The 7,877-nt window shown below is 44.0% G+C and overlaps 1 pseudogene; it reads right to left on the minus strand.

Annotated features, from left to right (window-relative positions):
* Positions 1–3,610: 3,610 nt before the first annotated feature.
* Positions 3,611–4,345, minus strand: LOC110203129 (large ribosomal subunit protein eL37-like; annotated as a pseudogene).
* Positions 4,346–7,877: the final 3,532 nt, after the last annotated feature.

Here is a 7,877-nt window from a genome sequence, read left to right on the forward strand (position 1 = left end):
GAGCAGCTTACCAAGGACCCAAAAGATGAGGTTCCTCCTAAAGCACAGGAGGTCTCATCATGGTCAGTGTAACCCAGTAGAGCCCCCACTCTATGGAAAGCCTGGGCAGTGACAAAAATAATCAAGTAACTACAGCCTGGGCCCTGCCCCCAGGAGCTTCCCATCTTGTTAGAGTCAACCACTCTAACATACAAGAACAGAAGTGTCCACAAAGTGCTGTTTGAGACCTGTGGATGGAATAATCACTTCCAAATGAGGTGGTATGGCAAGCCATCTTGGAAGAGGTGACATTTATTGAGCGAGGTCTAAAAGGATGAAGAGGATTTTTACTGATTTAATGATAGAAGGGCATTGTGGGCATAGGGAATGATATGGACAAAGGTACAGAGGTAGGAAAGTACAGCATATGGACTGATGGGATGAAGATTGATTTTTTTTTCCATGGGAGTGGGAAATATTCCTCATTTACTGACAATTTAGATGGAGGGAACCTATGCAGACTTGAGGACTTGTCTAAAGGGGAAATAATGCACTTTCCTGCCTATAGGGGCAATTCTTTTCTTCAGTGAAAGGGATCTCTGCCCCTTGCCCTCATTTAGCACGAGGGAGAGGTTGACTCTTTTAGAAATCTTCCCATTCCTCTACCCACAGTGTCCTGTGGATCATACAGGACACTGAACCTGTTAACTGAACCTTAGAGATAAAAACCCTTCTTTATAATTAAGCAGATGAGGTTAGGAAGTGATGGGATCTTGCCCATGTCCTAACATCAGTAGCATAAGGAAATTCATCCCTCAGTCCTCTGCTTTTTGGTGCTGGATGATGAATAAGACAGTTTGGCTGAAGTCAAGAGGGCTTGAGGGGCACTGGTGGGAAATAAGGCTGGGAGGGCAGGCTGCTGCCAGATCAGGATGATGAGTACTCAGTTGGACAAAGTGCAGAGCAAGTCATTGGGACCACACAACATGAGCTGGTCCTCTGGAGCTCAGCAGTGAAGCCTTCACCACAGTCAGCTTGAATCATAATAGGGACAACTCATAGAAGGAAGAAAATCTGGGGAGTGGAAGCAGCATCTCTTTGTCTGCCTTTGTCTCTCAGGAGTATCTTCTTCCTGGTCACAACGTCCTTACCTAAAGATCTTCATTCTTTTTAAACTGCCCTTCTCACTTCCCTCCTCTTTGCCTCTAGGCCCAGGGTCTGACTGCTATCCCCCTCCCCCATCTGGAAGTGTGCAGCAAGTGTCATCTAGTCTCTTCTAGGGGAGCCAAGAAACATTTCTTGTTTAGCATTTTCACAGTCAGCTCCCTGACTAGTGACACTGTAAACAATCATTCATTTAATTAACAAGCACTTGCTACCTGCCAGGCTCTGTAGGTAAGGATCTCTGAGAAAACCACATAGTAACATTATTTATGCTTTATTATATCTTTATTTTGTAAAATACTTTTCAATGACATTTTAATATGGCTCCATAAGTATTTGACACCAAGTCTAGATCACTAAGATCTGAGGCTCAGTTCATCCAAAAGAGAAAGAGAAAATCTGGAATTTCTGGCTTTTTTCATCCTCCTTATCTTTTTTTTTCCTTTTCCTTTTGGTTACTCTTTGGTGAGGCAAAGTATTTTTTCTTCAGTTCTTGTATTCCCTAGGCCAGGACAATTGTCCAATCAAATCCTGAAAATTAGGAAATGGCAGAAAGCCTTCTAGAAGATCTGTGGGTCTTTGGGCATGGTGTGTGACAGGAGCTTCTGGTTTCCCCAAAACAAGGATTAGTTTTCACTAAAAGGCAATGAAGCAGTCCCTAGGATTTGATTGGCCCTTGTCTCCCTTAAGGTAGCTTCCTGGTGACCTAAGGGCACCTAAAGTCCCATCCACAGGGAGTTGTGGCTCCTCCAGCATGGTGGCTTCTTTGGAGTCACCCTGCCCTGCCCTGCTGACCAGATAGAGGAGCCCTCTCCAGAAAAGTGTCACTGGGTCCTTGGTGCACACCCTCACTGGGTCAGGACAAAGTCAGCCTCCTTTCTTTGTGTTCAATGACTCGTGAGGGCCTCATTTCATCCCAACCTTGAACCTGAACTATCAGCTAGCAGTTGTTGTTAAGCATGTCCCTAACAAGAGGAGGGGACCGGACCCTGAATATCCTTGGGAAGAATAAGGACCCAGGGGGCAGCTAGGTGGCGCAGTGGATAGAGCACCGGCCCTGAAGTCAGGAGGACCTGAGTACAAATCCGGCCTCACACCAAACACTTGACACTTAGTAGCTGTGTGACCTTGGGCAAGTCACCTAACCCCAATTGCCTAAAAAAAAAAAAAAATAAGGACCCAGGAGAGTGCAGGGCATCACTGGAAAGGATGCAAAGACAGGACTCTTAGCCCATTTCTTTTCCCTATGACCTCCTTCTCCCATCATCTCCTCCCTTTGTCCTCCCTCAGAGTGTTCCTAGTAAACTGGGGTCTGGACAAGATGAACAACCCAACCTGGTTTAGTCACTGATGCCCAGCCTGCAGCTGACAGGAGCCAGTTGTAGCGTTTTTTTTTTTTGGTAATTTTTATGTATTTTATTTTGAACTTGCGATATAAAACAAGCATTTTTATAACATAGTAGAATAAAAAAAGGTGATTGCACATGAAACTGCAAATCTATTACATACAACTTTCTATTGCTATTAAATATATAATAAAGTTTTCATGTAACTTTCTTTTTTCTCTTTTGTTCTTCCCCTCCCCCAGCCCCAGAGATGGATACCATTAGACACAAATGTATGTGTATGTATGTGTAGTGTGTGTGTGTGTGTGTGTGTATAAAATCATTCTCTACATACTGCTATTTGCCAATTTTTCTCCGGATGCATATGGCCTCTTCCTTCACAGGTCCTTTGTAGCCAGTTAGGGTATTTGCAATGCAATTTTGAAAGTCTTAAAAGTTGTGATCAGTGCAATCACCACTCACAATTCCCAAAGACCAACAATGATTTTCCACCTTGCAAAAGAGAGAGGATGGACTAAAGATATAGAATGAGATGTACAGGCTCAGACTGAGCAAATCAGTGCATTGGTTGTCATTTGCTTCTTTGTTTTGTTTTGTTTTGGCAATGGGGTTAAGTGACTTGCCCAGGGTCACACAGCTAGTAAGTGCTATGTGTCTGAGGCCGGATTTGAACTCAGGTCCTCCTGAATCCAGGGCCGGTACTCTATCCACTGAGCCACCTAGCTGCCCCCATTTGCTTCTTTGTTATAAGGGCTTTGGGTTTAGGGAATGGGGCAATTTGGGAGCTGGTAATAATAGTGACATTAAAAAAAAAAAGAAAGACAACATCATCAAAGAAGCACATAAAATACACAGAAGAAAGGAGAAAGAAGTTTACAGACAGACAAAATGGGTCACTTTGGGAACAATGGTGTTTAATGCTATACAAATTCATCACATGAAAATCGGTTGACAACTCCAAATACAATCCATTTTTCTACTCTTTGTATAGGGAAAGACCATGTTTGTCAAGTTCATAATAACACAAAGTGAAAACAGCAGTGTTTTGATCACAGGCAGTGACAGAAAACTGGTCCTGGATAAACCCTGGCAGGATGAAAGTGCCTTCAAGGCAGGGCTGATCCATGTGAGCCTTTCCATCCCCAGCACCTAGGACAGTGACTGGCATAGAAGGTTATTGAGAAATATTTCTCGATGAATTGGTTGATCGGTTAGTAGCTATTATCTCCCATACATATGCCCTTGTGTATGTACACACACACACACACACACACACACGGAAAATGCCTGAGGGCACCTAACACAGTTGTATTTCCTTCATCGTTCTGATACAAGGAAACAAGTCTACTTCTAATTATTGTTATGGTCTAAAAGATTCATACCTCTGTATTTTATCTTAAATTATGTGTCATCTGTTGAAGCTTTTAATAAATGCCTTCTAAGAATGCTACTGTGGTTTTCTTTGGGGTTTTTTGTCTTACTTTTTTCATTCAGGACATTTATTTTAACAAACAGTTGAATCCTCAAGATGAACTAGATGCTGCAACAGCTGCTCTCTGGGGTTTAGGTGTTCTTCCTTCACGGAATCCATTCCTGAATCGACGATAGACAATTTTTAGGTGCCTCATTCGACCAGTACTCCAATTATACTTTCTCTTTCATTTAGCAGGATACCCACATTTGCCTGCCACATGTTGACTCCTGAAGATGGTATGCCTTAGAGCCATAACGACGGCACAAAGTGTGCATCTTATTCCAGTGCTTACTAAATGAAGACATCTGCTTCGTCATCTTCCTCTTGCTGCTGGGAGCAAAAAGAAGGCTATTGTGGTTTTTGAAAATTTGATAGTCAAAGGAATGATTGCCTTTCAATTAGAAGCTAGTCAAAATAAAGATGTATTTTTTCCCAACCAAATTCCCAGACCCCCTGAAAACTTTCTGGGGTATCCCAGACTAGCGTTTCTGAAAGGCTGCGGCTGACCAAGCCTGGACTTCACAAGCTGCATCTAATCACGACCCTGTGTTTTTTACAATTGTTCAATTTCTGGGCAATTTATTCCTCAGTGACCCAGAAAGCAGCTGAAGGGCCCTCTAGGAACCGGATCTTCCTTCAATAACTTGTTATTTCTCACTGTTCTACTGAATAAGCAAGTTTTTAGTCATTGTCAAGCAGATTTTACTTTCATAAAAAGTTCTAGAGATCAAAGGAATGGATTGGGCGAATGGAGTCAGCCAGGCCAACAGCATTCATTGAGTCTGCTATGGACTAGGTGCTGTTCTAGGCAGCTGGGGCAGATGGCCTGCTGGGCCCCCTCAGACTCTAGACTGATGATCCTGTGAAGTCCTCAAGCTCACTAGGAAGTCTGAAGGCTTCAGGTGCGGGTTTGTCAGAGGACTGTGCTCTCCTCACACCTTATAATTCTATATCCTATTATCCTATAATACCATGGATATCCACTGGGTGGAAAGAGGGTCCCTGCTTAAGAGATAAATGACCAATGCCTCCTTCACACTGGGAGGAATTCATAGGGTTGTGAAGGAATGGGATGAAAGTCATCATTTCAATGAATATCATGATGATTGAATGACTGTTTAGAATCGGCAGAATCATAGGAATTATCGCTTGAAGACAATAATAATAACTGTGCATTTCTATAACAAGCTTTGCAAAACCATTTTCTAAATATGATCTCATATAACCTTCACACCCACCCTGGGAAAGAAGTGCTATTATGAGCCCGATCTCAAGAAACATGAGGTGAGAGGGTAAGTGACCCGCTCAGGGTCACAAAGCTATTAAGCGTCTGAGATGGGATTTGAACTCAGGTCTCCCTGACTCTAAGTCAGAGACTGTACTAACCGAGCCACCTCACTACCTTGAAATTTAGACCCACATTCTGCTGCAAATGAGGAATGTGAGCCCTAATTTCATCTCACGTGGATGCCAAAGAAAATGCAATTCATCTGCTAGTTTAATATTTCCCTAACCTTGGACAGGGCCAGGTGGGTTGCTTTCAGGCATGCCATTGAGGCCCAAGGGCTGCCAACACAGCAGCTGGAAGCACACGGCTGTGACACTCAGGGACGCCTCCTCTCCCCTCCCATCCTGCTTATGCCTTTGTCTGAAGGTTCCAGAGAGATTTACAGATTCCAGGGGAGATCCCTGCTACAAACTGGGCATTCAGGAGAAGGGGAGCCACTGAATGAGGTACCCACATTTAAGGGATTCGATGGAGACACAGAAGGAAGGTTTCAGAGGCAGACCTCCACAGGTCTATCCATGTCAGGCTTCACCCAGGGCTGCTGTTAGGATTTGGAGTGTTGGACTTGGGAGGCACCATGGTGGAGTGGAAGACCTGAGGTCAGGTCCTAACTCTGGCTTTCATTGGGTGTGTGGCTCTGAGCACCTCACTGAGTCTCTCTGTACCTCACTTTCTTCACCAGTAAAATGAGAATAACATTTGCATTGTCAGTGATACTAAGGCTAATAAGAAGCCAGATCTCTTGCTTTCAATCTATGAGCTACAGGGGAGACTGTTAGGAAAGGGAGAAGGCAAAGCCAAGGTTCTTATAGAGCGAGCTAAGGTTTGGGATGGGAAGGCATTTGCCAGACCTGATCCCAGCCCAAATATATAGGACTCTAAAAAGGATGTTGACCCAACAATTGTTCCCAATGGGCACTCTCAACATCCTTCCATGGTCCTATGTGTGTTGAGTGGCTAGTAGCAAAGGGCCAGGGAACTCCTTGATATGAAGCAACCATAAGTGTAGGGAAAATCAGCATCACAGAATTTGGGAGTCCTTTGGGTCACTTCAATGTCAGCTGGTCTAACCAGTGATGTCAAACTCAAACAGAAATTAATTGTTGTTGTCATTCACTCATTTTCAGTCATGTCCAACACTCTGTGACCCCATTTGGGGTTTTCTTGCCAAAGATACTGGAGCACTTTGCCATTTCCTTCTCCAGCTCATTTTACAGATGAGGGAACTAAGGCAAACAGGGCGAAGTGACTTGTCCAGGGTCACACAGCTAGTAAGTGTCTGATGCCAGATTTGAACACAAGATGAATCTTCCTGACTCTGGTCCCTGCACTCCATCCACCGCACCACCTGGCTGCCCCCAAATAGGCCTGGAAGGCACTTAAGGATCACTGCCGGCCAAACACTGACTTAGTTTAAAATGAAATGTTATCTGCTTTATTGTATTTTCATGTCTTTGTTAAATATCTCCCTACTCTTTAACTTGCTTCCAAAGCATTCCAGCACACTACAGCCAGGCAGCAGGCTGCATATTTGACCCCTCTGGTCACACCTACACCTGCATGGAATCTACACTCTAACAAAGCCCACAATGGTGCATCACTCAGTCCCTCCAAGGCCAGGCCTCCTGGAGCAGCCCCTCCTGCTTATGGACACCTGTGATGGTTAAGAAGGGGATTTGGAAAGCTGGACTCTGAGGGTCACAGAGTTTGGAGATCAGGGTCACAAAAGCAACTCCATTTCTATGGGAGATGTTTCATATTTCAGTGAACTAATTATTCATCGAGACGTAAAAGCAGTATTTTTGTCCTGCTCCTTGTAAGCCACATGGGGACAGAAGTCTTGTGAGAAAAGACAAGTCCCCCGTGTACAACCCTCCACAACTGGATGACCAAGACAAGAGGAAGCTTTAGGCTCAAAGAAGATGGTTCCACTCCCTTGAAGCTCTTTCCCTACTTCAACCCCAGGGTCCCCAAATCATGTCTGGCCATGGGATAAGATGGCTTACACCCCAAGGGAAATCGTCCACTTATCACAAAATCCCCAGCCTTGTTAGACGAAGAGGCTCAGAAAGAGGCCTTGAACCTTCTGGGAAAAAAACTATGTCCCAGCTACTCAGTGTGGTATGAGCAACAAATGTCCAACATGACCCAGGATCTGACCTGACATACCTGTAGTGAATGTTTTCTCTTAATTATCGCATATCAGCTAGGAGACAGTAGGGCCTAAGTCTCTGCAGTTTCTATCACTTTGTTATTGATTGCCTTAGATCAATTAATAATAGTGATGGAAACTTCCACACCAGGGATTTTAAAACAAGTGAGCAAAACTCGGATGGCCTCAGATGAGGAAAAAACAATTGTCTGATGCTAAGCTGAGATGGTGATTATATGATAGGAGAGAAATATAAATAATTAAAACATTGGTCTTTTGGGGAAAGAAATACTAAGGGCAGAACAAAAGAGGGAAAGGTGAATGTTCCCATCAGCGTGGATCATTCCAAAGGGGAAAGGAGATTGGAGGAGGGGGGAAGTTATAGGTGCAGATCAATCAACTGGCTCTAACCATGTACAGGGTAGGGACTCCAGGGTTCTTTCTGTTTAGAAACGAGATATTCCTTCCTTCATT

This window comes from Phascolarctos cinereus, unplaced genomic scaffold (assembly GCF_003287225.1).
Source record: "Phascolarctos cinereus isolate Bilbo 61053 unplaced genomic scaffold, phaCin_HiC Scaffold_9;HRSCAF=440, whole genome shotgun sequence".
Classification (NCBI taxonomy): Eukaryota; Metazoa; Chordata; class Mammalia; order Diprotodontia; family Phascolarctidae; genus Phascolarctos; species Phascolarctos cinereus.